Raw genomic sequence first — 17,230 nt, forward strand, 5'->3', positions numbered from 1 at the left:
AATTCTGTGGGACCTAACCGGTTGCTGGGATTCGTGCGGCACTGCCTCTACTCTCCTGGCTTTTCAGAAGGGTCTAAAAACCTACCTTTGCTGGCAGGCTTGGGGCCGTTGAGCTTGACACTCTGCTCCAGTTGATTGTTGGTTGATAGTTGATGCTTGGTATAATTGTGGCTGCATGTTTTCTTTTAAAAGCTGGGTTCTTCTAGTTGTCAGATGTTTTTTTTTTTAAAAAACCTTTTGGACTTAGGATGTTTTCTATTATTTTATATATGTTGTAAGCTGCCCCACGTCTTTGGAGATGGGAGGCATATAAGTTCAAATAATAAATAAATGATAGACAGACAGACAGACAGACAGACAGACAAATAGATAGATAGAGAGAGAGAGAGAAGAGAGAGAGAGAGAGAGAGAGAAATTCATGCCAATTAAATCTGGGGAATGCAAAAAAAAAAAATCATTAAAAAAAGAATTTATGCACTGTTAACATATGGAGCATACCAGATGTGAGTTCTAACTTATCTTAGGAAGAGGAGAAGTTCTAGTACTGCTCTTTGTCTTTGGCTTTTGAACCTGACTGTAGGAAGGATTTTAGGAATGGTGGGACATCTGACATAGAGAGGATTTATGACAGATGCACCTATTTAGTCAGAACAAAGACTCTCAAGAAGGAAGCTTGTAATAAAATATGTCAGAATTTCAGAAATGACTTTTTAAACACACACACAAACAAAACCACCTACTTGAAGAGAGTTTTGGAAACAAGCCTGTAGACCACCAGAAGTAGGAATTGTTTTGAATAAATGAGCATAACACTGAGGTGCATGTTTATTTTTACTGACAGCTATTTTGGGGGATAAACTTTGTAATCATTTTACTTAAATGCTCACCAAGTTTAAAAGAACTAAGTTCCCTTTAATACTAGCAACATGCTTTCTGGATCAAAAGCTACTTCTAAAGCCTTCACCCTCTGTGAATTTGAATAATAGCATTCACAAAATCCTACATGAAATAATTACGGTAAGGTAACTGTTTCATGACAAAGAACCTCCTTCTCCCAAAACCAGGGGATTTGCAGAGGCGTTTTTAAAAAATCAAGAAATATAATGTATAATAAATAGAATTGTAAAAGATTAATTTTCATGCATGTAGGGAATGGTTAATGTTTAACGTTGTTTGTGTGTTGTTTGTATGTTGGTATGTCAAATAAACTTTATAAAATTTTTTTTAAAAAATGAAGATGGCTGTTTTAGTACTATGTCTGTGGCTGCCAACTTGACTTTTTCGATTCCCCCTATGGATGGTTTTACTTGAAATATGTGCAGTTCTTGCAGTTCTAGGACGTATTAACATTATTATTAGGAAGGGAGCATTCCCTCTTCCGATTGTTCCTATTCCTATTGTTTTCTAAGTAGTTTCTTCTTAATTTTATCCTTTTCCAATTTATTTGATTAGATTTGCATAAATGTGATTTTGGAAATGGGTGAGTATCACAATAAAGCAAGCAACCTCAAATTCCCCAATAGGATGTTAATAAAATACAATAGAAATTAATATATTTCACTTCATGAGCTCCCAGGATAAATCCCAGTAACATCTTAATAATTTCTTTGATTTAATATGCAGTATGCTATTAAGCAAAATGTCACTGTACCATAGAATTCAATCATTCTTAGTTCTAATAATTCTTGTACAATCTGAACTTTTAATATAAAGAATTATTGCAGATAGAATTATATGGCCAGTAACTGGAATCTAATACTATTTCTTTTCTTATTTACATGGGCTATATCATAATTATTTCTTGTCTTATTCTATGTGATTTCTCTCCCTCCTGTCTCCTATCTCCTTGTGTTGTAGGAGTGCTCTGTTCACAGAGGTGTTGGGGTCTAATACAAGGCATAATAAGATGACTCTCTTAGAAATAAATAAAATAATATATTAATTTATGTAGCCACTAAAACAAAAAAGACTGAAGACAGGAAACATAAATAAATTTATTTTCTCTTATGACATTTAAAAACACTGATTCATAAGTTATTGATGAAGCTATGCTTTTATTAATTGTAATGAAGACAAGATAATCAAAGGAAGCTTAAATGTAAAAATATGTGAACCCTGCTTTAGTTAATGATTTAGAGTTTGATTTCTTTGTAAAAATAACTCAATTTCAGGAAACTATGTCCTTTAACAGTGCATTTGGTTTTTAAAACTTGATTTTATGAAGTTGCTATATTGAAATATACAGGGGATTTTTGTACCGTAAAACTGACTTACAAAGGCTGGTCTCTTAAAAAATAGGAATCCTGTGAGGATTCATAGTGAATGAATTGTCCCTGAAGGAGCAAGGACAGCATTGTAGTGAAGATCCATAGACAATGTATTCTGTCTGGCAGGATCCCTCTGGAAAAAGAAGAGCTCATGATATAATACACATATACTCCAGACAGCTGTTTCACATGAGTAAACTGCAGACACTGTATTTGTTATTGTTGCTTTCAATGGCTGAGGAGTTGAGGATTTCAACTAACTTCATAGTTGTATTGTTGTCTATATGGGCACAGAGTGCACCTGATTTATTTTATAATCACTTTTGGAAACTCTTTCTTATTTATTTTTTATATAAAAATATTAGGAACTTTTGCAATGGCAAGACGTTGGGTGAGTCTCCTTCGATCTTTAGTTAAAGAAATTTTAAATACAGGTTTAAGGATTTAAATAATTGTTCTCCTTTGGAATAAACTGGTGATTAGAATGTTCATTTTGGAAAGTGTCAAATGGCTTGTAACTTTCCAAAATCAACATTTTAATCGCCATTCTGCTCTTCAAAATGGATTTGAAATATGATTTTGGAATTAATTAAAAGAATTCTTCCCATGGGAAAATTGTTTAAATTCTATTTTAAAATGATAGGCTAGAACTTTGAAGGTTGGATAGTTGAAGAAATCAGCAGGAATTAAAAATTACAAGTAAAGAGAAGAGCATTTATATGAAATTTACTAATACAAAATGGAGTAAAATATTTGAATATTGGACATATTAAAGGGTATTTGTCAACAGTAGATTCAGAAGTTACTTTAAAAATGTATATCATAGATAGACTGTTTAAAAGATGTTATGGAAAAAAAGTTTTATCAGTCAAAATAGCCTGATTTTAACATGGATTTTAAAATGACATTATAAAAATGACATGGAAAAATATACTATACTGTACTGGATTTATAAATGAAACCAGCTGATGCCTTCATAATTAAAGGGAAATACAAATAAATCAAAATGATTGGATAACTTTCCTATATTGTATTTATAAAACAATCTTGTTAAATTTTGAATGATTTTTTTGAGAAAGTAAAGAAAAAGTGAAAAGAAATCAGGTTCTAGGGCAGTAATTGAAATATTAAGATTGTGAAAGGAAGGAATATAAAGTTGGCTTATTTGATCAAGGTTAAAATAGATGCATTGTTATCTCTGGTAACAGGACTGAATGATGAAACCTTAAAGACTTGCTTATAGATAAGATGACATATAGAATGAAACATCATTTATTGTATTTTAAGCGAAAATGATAAATTACTAAAACTATTTACTGTATAATGGTTATGAAGGGGGGATTCATTTCCTTCCATATTACTTTTCTTTTTTCTTATGTTTAATTTCTATTTTTTCTATTTTCCTTTCTTTTCTGCACTTTCTATTTTTAATATATTCTTTCAGTTTGAATTAGGTCTTAATTGTTTAATTGTAAAGATTCAAAAATTATTATATTAAAATAATCTCAATGGAATATACTGGGATTCAAGAAATTAGCCATCTGAATCTGACATCTATCTGCCACTGTTGATTATTTTGATTTACTTGTCAAAAAAGAAGAGCTGACTTGAGATGAAATATAGTACAGATAAAGAGATTTGAGAAGGGTCTTGACACTAGGATGGATTAAGCTATAGTCCGAATATAATTTAGTGTCCAAAAACCTGTTGTCAGGTAGGGATATTTTTCAATCTTAGGGGACTCTGAATTGCTGGGGACTTTCCTGGTCACATATATTTGGCTGTATGCATATATTTGGGCCAATCAGATTGCTACATGCTTATCATGGCAGTAGAAGGAATAGAAGGCAATCACTCAGAATCTACAGCTAAACATTTAAGTAGATATTTTTGAAAGTATATAATGAGAATACAATGAAGGATAGAGTCTTATCCCTAGATATTAATGGTGTGTGTGTGTAAGAGAGAGAGAGAGAGAGAGAGAGAGAGAGAGAGAGAGAGAGAGAGATAGAGAGAGAGAGAGAGAGAGAGAGAGAGAGAGAGAGAGAGAGAGAGAGAGCGCTTGTTCACATAGACAATAGAATAGAATAGAACAGAATAGAATTCTTTATTGGCCAAGCGTGATTGGACACACAAGGAATTTGTCTTTGGTGCATATGCTCTCAGTGTACATAAAAGAAAAGATACATTTATCAAGAATCATGAGGTACAACACTTAATTATTGTTATAGGGGTCAAATAAGCAACCAGGAAACAATCAATATTAATAAAAATCTTAAGGATACAAGCAACAAGTTACAGTCATACAGTCATAAGTGGGAGGAGATGGGTGATATGAATGATGAGAAAAAAATAGTGGTAATAAGAGCAGACTAGATGGACCACTAATAATAGTGCAGACTTAGTAAATAGTTTGATAGTGTTGAGGGAATTATTTGTTTAACAGAGTGATGGCATTTGGGAAAAACTGTTTTTGTGTCTAGTTGTCTTGGTGTGTGGTGCTCTATAGCGACATTTTGAGGGTAAGGTACTATAATATCATTCTACATTTTAAAAAAATCAGCAAGGGGCCATTTTATATAATCCCATCACTCTTTGTTTGTTGAATACATGTGGACGTCTACAGACAAGACCATATTTATTTAGAGGTATCATATGCAAACAAGTAGACTAACAGAATGTAAACATGAGGAATTTTCTTTCAACTTTTATTATCAACTGTGGGAATACTAGTGTTCCATTATGCTCAAAGTGGCCTTGAGGTGGTCACGACTAGGAAATTTTCATACTTTTTTTCATTTTCAAGTTCATTCTCCTCCCTTCCAGATATTAGTTTGTGTTGCATCTGAACTGATGCTTCTATTCTATTCTATTCTATTCTATTCTATTCTATAGTGGCTAGCAGGATGCTAATCTGAACCAACTTTGGATCAATTCACCACCATTCAGCACGAATCTTATTTAATGTTTTAGTTTCCTTTATGTAGCATTTGATTTGTGATTGAGTTTGACTTCTGATTTCTTAGATATCCGTTAACCTTGGAGTACATATTCCATAAATGATTATATAATCAATTCAATTAACTATGCTTTTATATTTCCATCTGTCAGGAATTACACGAATCCCAGCGACCAGTTAGGTCCCACAGAGTGGGTCTTCTCCGGGTCCCGTCAACTAAACAATGTCGCTTGGCAGGACCCAGGGGAAGAGCCTTCCAATTCAATAAATTAATTACACTGTAATTGGACACACATATTTACAGCAAATATTGATAATATCAAATTATGTGATGATATAAGTGTAAAAATGGCACAATTATGTCCTTGCATCAGGATATTTAACACAGATATATAATTCATGGCATTTACAGTACATTATTAGGTTAGTTTCTACTTGTCATAACAGGGCATGTAGTGCCCCAGTACCCCATAAGCCCCAATGCTTCTATTTGATGATATCTCTTTTATATCTGGAATGTATTTCAGCTAGGTTGTAAAGAAGAATGGCATTCAGATATGGGACAGCACTGAATCCAGAGGGAAAATGCTTAAAGGTCTGGAAATTTGCAATGATTAAGACCTGCTACTGAAAATTAAAGGTTAAGCTGATTTATATATCAATCAGTCATAAGCAAGTCTTATATTGCACGGAATAAAATAATGATAGTGAGCTTGTCTTTTCATTTGCCCATCAGTAAAATATTTGCAATATCTATTTTTTAAGTGTGCAAATTTCTATTCATAGTTCATGGTAAATGATAATCTATTCTACATTTCTTCTAAGAAGAACCTCATAGATGCCTTATGCAGAAAATCATATAAATTAGTAACATATATTATGTAAACACGGATCATGCATGCAAATATTGTTATGAATCACCTGCATCAATTTATATTTATGTACAGGTAATGACACAGGTGAGCAGGGGTGGGCTACTGCCCGGACGGAGGGGGAACGCAGTGGGGTAGTGAAAATGGAGCTCCACCCCATAGAAACATAGAAGATTGACAGCAGAAAAAGACCTCATGGTCCATCTAGTCTGCCCTTATTCTGTTTCCTGTATTTTATCTTAGGATGGATATATGTTTATCCCAGGCATGTTTAAATTGAGTTACTGTGGATTTACCAACCACGTCTGCTGAAGTTTGCTCCAAGCATCTACTACTCTTTCAGTAAAATCATATTTTCTCACGTTGCTTCTGATCTTTCCCCCAACTAACCTCAGATTGTGCCCCCTTGTTCTTGTGTTCACTTTCCTATTAAAAACACTTCCTTCCTGAACCTTATTTAACCCTTTAATATATTTAAATGTTTCGATCATATCCCCCTTTCCCTTCTGTCCTCCAGACTATACAGATTGAGTTCATTAAGTCTTTCCTGATACGTTTTATGCTTAAGACCTTCCACCATTTTTGTAGCCCGTCTTTGGACTTATTCAATTTTATCAATATCTTTTTGTAGGTGAGGTCTCCAGAACTGAACACAGTATTGTGAATGTGGTCTCACCAGTGCTCTTTACAGCAGGGTCACCCCACAGCATCCAATTTGCACTGAAAGATTTTGAAAGAAAATGCATAAGCCACTCCCACAGTGTGGTAGTACAAATTTTGGTAGCCCTTTACTGCAGGTAAGGTATAGAGACAGAAATTATCTACTGCTATCTAAAAATGGGGAGAAATAACAGTGACCACCTACAACTTTAACTCATTTAGTTTCTATTTTTAAGAAAAATACTTACAAAAGTAATGATTTTGGATTAATAAATAGTGTTATTTGTTTATTTCCCTCTTTTATTATTATTTTTATGCATCTCAAGGCAACAAGTGTACCTAATATAGTAATGTACTCCTTTCTCCTTCTGTTTTCCACAACAACTACCCTCTGAGGTAGTTGAGATGAGATGGAGCAGGTTTACCCTGCTGACTTCATCTTGAACATACTGTACTGTTTGTAATATTGGAAAAGCAGAGATGGAAGAAGACAGGTGGAAACATCAGCATTTATGGAATCAGGAATGGAGAAAGTGCTGTGAAAATGGACAGCAGGACTTGGAAAGGCTGAAATGGGAAATTTTTGTGCTAGTGAAATGAGAGAGTAACAAAAAGCTAAAATAAAGAGTTATTTACAATAATTATTACTTTGCACCAACCTTTCCCCCTGAATACTACTGAATACTGTACTTTGCTAAAGATGCTGAGGGCCAAACATCAACAAATGGGCAGAAATCAGTTAAATGAATTGATAGGTTAAAAACTAAATTTAATTTAAAAGAAATTGATATGGATTACTAAAATTTACAATTTAATGACAACTTTGGATAGGTCTCTGGAAATTATATCCAAAGTTTGTAAGTTCACAGATTACGAACCTCTGCTTTTGACCTTGATTTGAAAAAAATATTACAAGATGTAATGGTACTTGGAAGCTCCTTATGAATCTTTTGCTGAAAAAAGTGGAAAATGAACTTGTAATTTATGGAATTTGAAGATTAGAAATGGAAGTTTATGGAAAGAAAAAAATTATGAAGTTGCCTTAGAGAGGGGATAAAGTACGATTAGGAAACAGCCACTCACCCAAGATCCAATGCAAGATGAAAGCCATTAGCTACAATAGCAATAACCCAACAGCCTTTCAGAACATAAGCCCCTTCATCGCTCCATCCCCAGAACAGCCCAAACTTCAAAGTCACAGAAATCTATAAAGATTTGTCCACTGATCCAACCATTTTGTCAGGTGCACCAGAACCACAAACTCTGGTGGCTTTGCTTCATCAATAAATCCCAGCAACCGATTAGGTCCCACAGAGTGGGCCTTCTCCAGGTCCCGTCAACTAAACAATGTCGGTTGGTGGGCCCCAGGGGAAGAGCCTTCTCTGTGGTGGCCCCGATTCTCTGGAACCAGCTCCCCCCAGAGATTAGAACTGCCCCTACCCTCCTTGCCTTTCGTAAACTCCTTAAAACCCACCTTTGTCGTCAGGCATGGGGGAACTGAGATATTTCCCCCGGGCCTATACAATTTATGTATGGTATACTTGTATGTATGTCTGCTTAATAATGGGGTTTAAAAAAATATTTTAAATTGTAAATTATTAGATTTGTTATGAACTGTTTTATTGTGTTGTAAGCCGCCCCGAGTCTACGGAAAGGGGCGGCATACAAATCTAATAAATAAATAAATGAATGAATGAATGAATGAATGAATGAATGAATGAATGAATGAATAAATAAACAAACCTTTTTTCCCGATTGGCCTCCATGTTGTTCCTAGCATCTTTCTCCCAGCTTCAAACTAAACCAGATAGATTTTCCTTCCAACACCTGCATACAAAAAGAACACAAAGTGCTAGGTTTCCAAACTCAAGGGTGGTTCTAGATTACAAAAAAAATGCTGGAAGGCAGTCAATAATTTGAACACTGGAGATAGCCAGAGACTTCCAGGAGTAATCCCTTTGAGTTCAAACTGGCCATGAATTTGGGGGAGAGTTAAGTACATTATACAGAACAGTACAAAAACAACATTAAGAATTCTTAGATGATGTGTTATACCAAAGGTCTTCAAACTTGGCATCTTTAAGATTTGTGGACTTCAACTACCAGAATTCTCCAGCCAGCTGCCTGGAGAATTCTGGGAGTTGAAGTCCACAAGTCTTAAAGTTGCCAGATTTGGGACCACATACAGATGACAGACCTTGCAATAGTATTGGTCATATGCAATTCACGAACAGAGTAGGAGGTATGTCAAGCTGCATCTCTGGAATGAATTCCTCCTGAGATACAAATGGTCTTCATCCTTCATATAGTTTTAAGCGCTCTGAAGATGTGACTTTTTGCCTTGGCCTTTGATAAGGATGTCTGAAGATTATTTCCTTCTTTTTGTTTCCTCTGAATTTGTTCTTTGATCTGCTACTTTTCCAAAAATATGAATTGCAGTGCCAATAAGAATGCCAGTCAGAAGTTACATGCATCTGCATAAACATCAGTCCAAGCTCTGTAATCCACAAAAAAGATGAATTTTAATTGCATTTTCTTTAACTATTTTGCAGCATACTATCCGAGCTCTCTAAAGCATGTTGGAATGTTATTAAAATTTCAGATTCTAGATCAAATTAGTTTGGTCAGTTTGATCATTATGGTGACTGAACAAACAAGACACTGTTCCTTCTTTTTATTAAATTCTAAAGCTCTCAGCTGTACACATTCTAATTTAACTTAGGCAATTGTAATTTCTGACCTCTGAGAGCTGCTGCTTGCTTTTTCATAGATGCTGACCTAAACTGACCTGTGGGTAAGAAATGGAGACAAACATAAATTGCTTCTGAATTAATCCTCTTAATTATTTTATACTAGCTGTACCCAGCCACGCATTGCTGTGGTTCAGTCTGGTTTGTCTGGTTTGCCGACTCTAGAACATGCAACATATAATTGTCCATGTGAGAAGCAATCCATGTATAGATCTAAACCACACACACATATTCAAACACAAAGTTGTATCAAAAGTTCAAAGCAATCAGTGAAGAAGGTCCTCTTTTAAGCACCAGCATACAGTATTTTTACCTGTCACAGGTGTGACATCTATATAATATAATAGTAGGTATATAAAAATATGCACATATTTGAATGCAAATTTGTGTCAAAATCTGAAAGCAATTGGTGAAGAAGGTGTTTTTACCTGTCACACGTCTGAAATCTATATAATATATGTATGTAAAACATGTGCATATTTGAATGCAATGTTGTGTCAAAAATTCAAAGCAATCAGTGAAGAACTTTCAGAGATTTAAGATTTTGAACAAACTAACATTTACATTTTTTTATTTATTAGATTGGAATAGAAAAAGCTCTAATATCTTATTTCATGCCACGTAGTACCTAGCTGGGACCTCTGTTAATCAGATCAGGTAACATTCATTTAAGGGTTGTTGGGTTTTTTGCATTTTTCTTACTATACTTACAATGCTTCACAAAATAAGTGTTGAACTTAATGTTATTTTATTCCCATAATCCATTACTAGCAGAAAATCAAACTGCTGATTTTTATTACCAATTGATAATTTGTCCATACATTCCCCTTTGGAAAGAACTGAAATATTAGAATCAAAATTACTGATACTTTTGCTTGCCTCACCTCCAATATAAGTCAAGGCTATTTTTTACTGTAAAAGTAGAGATTTCTTGTTATTGAATTGTTTGTGATATTCCTCAGTTTGTTGTCTGAGTTCCCCTTAGTTGGCTCTCTGAGTTCCCCCTTAGTTCTTGATCTGCAAGTTGGTTGTCTGAATAGTGTTTCATGATTAAGCAAAATCTAATTTTGCTTCTTCACAGTGGTCCTTTTTCAATACAGTGTTCCTTATCATAATTATGGTTCCTTATCATAATTATGCAAATAATGCTGCACTACTTATCCATACCGCTAGTTGGGGATGTATTCTCTTTTTAGATTTACTTTTTTGTGTGAGCTCCTTCCAATCAAGAAATCTTGATTCCTGGTGACTCCATGGAAGGATCCATAAGGTTATCTTGGCAACACAGTGAACGTAGCTTGCCTTTGCTCCCCCCCCCCCCTCTTTAAATCATGCCGGGCAAGGTGAATTTATAAAAAGGTTACACTGAAACCATTTACATTTATATATTAAATATATATATATATGCTGCCAATTCTTTCCCACCACACTAGAAAGTTTAAAGTTTTGAAGTCTTGAAGTTCTAAATGACTGAAGGAATAACAGACTGCCGACTCATCTGTTTTCTGAAGCTTTGTGTGTATTTAAATGAATTTGGAATATTTACCTCTCCCCCTCACCCTGATTTCTGCTTATAATCATGAGGATTTTTTCTTCTTTTTTCCAAATCAGCAAATCAGTATTATTTCTAACTGCATTCAAAGTCCAATAGTTGAGTATCCTTGAGGCGTTTCATTGGTCCTGCATACAAACAATGACAAAAATCTCATTTGTCCGCTTCCATCTCCATTTCCCCTCTCTCTTTCTCTGTTAGAAGGGGTACACATCCCAATCCATGTATATTTGCAAGACCTATTAACATCTGCAGTTTCAATTACCCGTATACACTCGAGTATAAGTCGAGTTTTTCAGCACCAAAACTGGGCTGAAAAATCCGACCTCGACCGTCAGGTCACTGACGGCGCTCGGGTACTGCAATGGCATGAGCGCCGGCAGCAGGGATAGGCTGGACCCACCAGGGCATGGAACCGTTCTGCCGATGGAAATGAAGCTGCACTTCCGGGATTACCGGTCTTGGCTCTCCTTTTTTCCCCTGCTGCTGCTGCTGCATCTGCATTCCTCACTTTCCCCCTGTTTCCTCCTTCCTGGCCTTGGCGAGCTTCCCTCTCTCCTGCCCGGCTCCCCTCCAGCCTCACACAGCCACCAGGAAGAAGGAGAGAGGAAAAAAAGCGAACACGCAGAGAAAGGGATAAAAGAAGACCACATATGAACAATGGTCCACAAACGAGATGCCAAACCTCTTTGGAGGGGTAGAGAAGAAAATGGACGGCAAGTGCTCTTGTACGTTGCAAAGGTGATAAGCAATGCTTCCCATGGAAATCAGATCACCACCTTGGATATACAGCTAATGTGATAATGACACTGGTAGCATTGCATACTTGAAACAACAAAAAAAGTGATTTAATTGTGTAAAGATATACCAAGAGCAAGAGGAAGAGGCAGGGGTCACCCACAGGACGGTATCTGTAGTCACATCTCCACGTATGTTAATCACTGTTCAGAGAAGTCCATGTAATCTCTGAATTCTGTTGTGGTCCTAACAAGTTGTCTTGATTTTGTCCTCAGCTAATGAGCAAAACTATATAGATTGTTCTCTGCGGTTCTAGTTTCAAGCTGGCAGCAAATGATTACTTAATAAACACAAATGAATAAGTAAACAAGCAATGATAAAAATGGCATAATATAATTATTATATAGAAAATAACTGTTTTATTTTGGGTAAATGTGATTTTTGTTGTTCCAGAACCAGACCAGGGAAATCATTGTACATCAGAGCAAGAGGTAACAAAAATTTTGATTCCTCATTCTTCTAAACATGCTGAAAGGGTTCTTCTGGATTTATGACACAGCTTTGACTGCCTCGGAACTTGATGTATTTGTGCTTATTTATTGATTTGATTTGATTTGATTTGTATGCCGCCCCTCTCCATAGACTCGGGGTGGCTAACAACAATGATAAAAAACAATACGTAACAATCCAATTAATAAAACAACTAAAAACCCTTATTATAAACCAGACATACACACAAACATACCATGCATAACTTGTAATGGCCTAGGGGGAAGAAATATCTTAACTCCCCCATGCCTGGCGGCATAAGTGAGTCTTGAGTAGTTTACGAAAGACAGGGAGGGTGGGGGCAGTTCTAATCTCCGGGGGGAGTTGGTTCCAGAGGGCTGGGCCGCAACAGAGAAAGCTCTTCCCCTGGGGCCCGCCAAACGGCATTGTTTAGTCGACGGGACCCGGAGAAGGCCAACTCTGTGGGACATTATCAGTCGCTGGGATTTGTGCGGTAGCAGGTGGTTCCGGAGGTAATCTGGTTCAATGCCACGTAGGGCTTTAAAGGTCATGACCAACACTTTGAATTGTGACCGGAAACTGATCGGTAGCCAATGCAAGCCACTGCAAGCTTATGCAGGAGTGGGCTACTGCCTGGACGGAGGTGGGGGGTGGGGACGCAGTGGGGTAGCAAAAATGGAGTTCCACCCCAGAGTACCTAATTTGCACTGAAAGATGTTGAAAGAAAATGCAGGGCGTCCTGCATAAGCCACACACCCACAGTGTGGTAGTAAAAATTTTGGTAGCCCTTCACTGCTTTGATGTACAATATTTTAGAATACAAAGGGGGTTCCCTATGGCAGGGGTGTCAAACTCGTGTTATCACCATGTCATCACATGTCGTATTGCAACTCCCCCTTCATTAAACTGGGCATGGATGTGGCCATCACATGAAGCATCTGGCCCGTGGGCCACAAGTTTGACAGCCCTGCCGTGTGGGGTATCATCTAGTTTTTCCAGGGAAAGCAAATCATGTCTTGCTTTATTTGGGCGCTCAGTCAATCATTACAGAATAAGTAGTGAAGTTTTTCTCTCAATTGCTCAGGAGGGGAGATAAGCAGGCAGTACAAGGCTAATTATGGCAAGCTGTCCATAGGCTGGAACATAGAACACATCTTTGTTGGTCTAGCTGCAGTATTTCTATAATTCATACAAAGCACTTATTTCTTCAGCTCAATCCTGAAAGAAAGCGTTTGCATTTCCCAACCAAAGTCTACCAGTACAGAATGGAGCTAATCCCAACCAAAGTCTACCAGTACAGAATGCTAATCTCAAACTACAAAGCAAATTTGTCGAACTAACATAAACTGTTTTGAATATCAAGATTTTAATGATAGATTCACTTATAAAACCAAATTGCTAGATATAAATGGGAATGTAGTAGGGAATCAAAATTAACCCCCCAAGAGTAAAGGCAACAATTATACACAGAAGTCCAAATAAAATCAATACATTCCTATAAGCTAAATTAAATACTTAATATTTCCTTGAATTAACTCATAGCTTTCAGTTCATTGCAGAGAAAATGGCCTCTCATTTGTACATTATTAGGCAGATTCTTCTGCTCTTTATTTCTCACCCCTTCCTTAAATACCTCACTCAATGAAATACTACCATGTTTTCCCCAAAATAAGACTGGATTTTATATAAATTTTTTCTTCAGAAGATGCATTAGATATTATTTTCAAGGAAATATGGTAGTATTGCTTTATAAAGCCTTAAGGGGGTTGAGGCGGCTCAGTAGCTAAGACAATGAGCTTATTGATCAGAAATGTCGGCAGTTTGATTGATTGATTGATTGATTGATTTGATTTTTTATGCCGCCCTTCTCCTTAGACTCAGGGCGGCTTACAACATGTTAGCAATAGCACTTTTTAGCAGAGCTAGGCTATTGCCCCCACAATCCGGGTCCTCATTTTACCCACCTTGGATGGATGGAAGGATGAGTCAACCTTGAGCCGGTGATGAGATTTGAACCACTGACCTTCAGATCTACAGTCAGCTTCAGTGGCCTGCAGTACAGCACTCTACCTGCTGCGCCACCCCGGCTCTTGGCGGCTTGAATCCCTAGCACCGCATAATGGGGTGAGCTCCCGTCATTTGCCCCTCTTTCATTTCATTTTGTTTCATTCATTCATTTCCTTTATTCAGACTTTTCTGCAGGAGGTCGTTGTCAGAGCTTTAGAAAACACTGCTGCCATTCCAGAAGGAGAAGCAGTCTCAAAGTCCAAGGTCATTCAGTGAGCTTCATGACTTAGTGAGGATTTTGAACCAAGTTTAAAGGATTTTAAGGTTGGAAAAGAGGGGCACCATTGAGTGGGTGGGGGGGTGGAGGGCTAAAAAAAGTGTAGCCAAAAAAATTTAGCAAAAAAAATTTCTCGCTTTCTCATTCTCTCTTCCTCCATCCCTTTCTCCCTTTCTCTCTCCCTCCCTATTTCTCTCTCTCCCTTCCTTCCTCTTTGTCTCTCTCTCTCTTCCTCTCTCTTTCTCTCTTCCTTCCTTCCTCTCTCTTTTGCTCTCTCTTTCTCTCTGTGTTCCTCCCTCCCTCCCTCTATCTGTCTTTCTCTCTCCCTCCTTCTCTTCCTTTTTCTTTCTCTGTCTCTCTTCCTCCCATTCTCTTTCTCTCTCATTCCCTTTCTTTCTTTCTCTCTCTTCCTCTTTTCTCTCTCTCTCTTTCTCTCTCTTCCCTGCCCCAATGGTGCCCGGGTGGAGGTTAAGGTGGGGGAGGAGGTGGAGGGTAGAAGCGGGTCCGAAGGCTCAGCAGGTGCTTCTCTTCTCCCACGGAGTCTCTGCCCACTGGACCTGGACAGCTCCCTGACCCGCCCTCCAAGTTCCTCTGCTCCTCTTTCACAAACCCCGCCCGGCTCAAGACTGACACAGAAGGCCAGCTGCGGGGGGAGGGGGAATAGAAGGATGACCCCCCAGTTCCGCTGCCCCATTACTCACCCACACAGCTAGCCTTCCTCTTTGGAGCGGGGGGCTGGAAGGAAGAGCAGCCAGAAGAGGCCCTGCCGGCCCTTAAGCTCCTCCCTGGTCGTGACAAATCCTCCCGCCTGCTTCAAGGTTGCAGCACCGGGACATGACTGGGCCCGTCCGGGGGGCAGGGCAGGGGAAACAGGTGAGCAAAGGCCCTGCACAGCTGGCCTGAAGTCCGTGCAGAGACCTCTAGCCAAGCTGGGTTAGGGGCAGGGAGGGCAAGGCAGCAGCGGAGAGCCTGGAATCCCCTCTCTCCAGCCTCTTGCCAAGGGGGCTGGTTGGGAGGGAAAAAAGCGGGATATTTTTCAAAGGGCGTGGGATGTGGGACGAATGATAAAAAAAGCATGACTGTCCCGCTGAAAGTGAGACATCTGGTCACTTTAGTTCCTTGACATTTGAACCCAAGATTTTAACAGGCTGGCCTTTATGTTTTTTCCAAAACAGGCTATTAACTATTTAAAGGATACACCAAATCAGTTCAGACACAGATTACATATCTTCTGTAAGCTTAATGTTCCCCCATCCCTGCTTTAATAGCTACCCTCTTCTAAAGCTCCTACTTTCTGATTTTTTAGGTGCAGTATTTCCAAGTTTTTGAATGCTGTTTTTTGGCCAGCAGGTGGCAAGGTAGAGTAGGATGGATAGATTGAAAGATGTATTTTTTAAAAATATAGATACAAAGTCCTGTTGCTCAAGCCAAATTGCCAATTGCTTTTCTTTATCAAGGGAAAATGTGCAAAATCTCCTTTACATCTTTTTAATATAAATAAATATATAAATAATATGTGATCTAGTGACAAAATATATTGGCACATATTATTACACAAACTTTTGCATGTTGACTTAGGAATGAATAATATGAAGGAATGTATTCGAGAAATACATATAAGTTTAAACACTGTGTTGTTATTGAATAATTCATTTCTGAAGATTATTTTTTTACAAAAAATAGATAATAACAAGTCCTCACAAATTAAGGCAAATGCAATTCGTACTCTTTTATCTAAACTGGTTTGTACAACTTCTATTGTTCAACAAAAGCAATATAAAATATTGTTGATATTCTTTGTTTTTGTTCATCAAGAAATAATAAACAAATAAAAAAGAATCACACTCTGGATTGATGATCTTGGAAAATTTAAATCCCAGCAGGAAACCTGGGAATTATCCAAGTAGTGTTGCAAGTTGTGTGTAGAAAAATGTGTATGTGTGGGGATTGTGAATCTGCAGCTGATATAGTTGAAATATTTAGTTTCTGTAAACATTTTAATCTGTTTGTGCCAAAACCTTTAGGAATAAACATTGCAAGTTCTTTTCCTATTTCAATTGTTAGATCTTTATATTTTATATTTCCCCCTTCTTTTTTCTTAATTCTCCTGCTCCCAGTACCAATTTTTTTCCAGTTGTTGTTATTTTTAGTGTGTTGCATTATTGTTCCTGTTGTTGATCAAAGATTTAAAATCCCTTTGAAACTATTAAACACATGAGCTAAACACATGAGCTAAAAAACATAACAAAACTTAGTGCCAATCCCATGCTAATGTTCCATTATTGAATGTCTCAATAGGAATTTAAAGACTTAAAGAAGGCATAAAGGATGGAATCATGCAGAAATTCAAGGGATAAGATGTTCCATAAGGCAGAGGCTGGCACGAAAGAGGTGTGCTTCCTAATTCCCACCAAAGTCTTGAAAACTATGGTTCATATCGTTTTTATCATGCTATGGAATAATTCTGCACGAGTGGGTACTCATAGCCTATAGTAAGTGAACTCTTTTTTCTCCCAACTCCCACATTACAACTTCACAACTTATTTTGTCCTGCTACAAATAAATAATTAAACACCATTTGAGCAGAGTAAACAAACCTGACTTTAGGACTAAGGAAGGAAACTGAAGATTGCTTCTG

The 17,230-nt window shown here is 37.3% G+C and overlaps 1 long non-coding RNA gene across 1 annotated transcript; it reads left to right on the forward strand.

Moving 5' to 3' along the window:
* Positions 1 to 10,094: 10,094 nt before the first annotated feature.
* LOC139158530 (uncharacterized) lies at positions 10,095 to 16,972 on the forward strand. Its single transcript, XR_011557709.1, has 3 exons — positions 10,095 to 10,165; positions 12,252 to 12,289; positions 16,891 to 16,972. It is a non-coding gene; the product is annotated as an uncharacterized lncRNA (long non-coding RNA).
* The last annotated feature ends 258 nt before the right edge of the window (positions 16,973 to 17,230 follow it).

Source organism: Erythrolamprus reginae, chromosome 2 (assembly GCF_031021105.1).
Source record: "Erythrolamprus reginae isolate rEryReg1 chromosome 2, rEryReg1.hap1, whole genome shotgun sequence".
In the NCBI taxonomy this organism is placed as follows: Eukaryota; Metazoa; Chordata; class Lepidosauria; order Squamata; family Dipsadidae; genus Erythrolamprus; species Erythrolamprus reginae.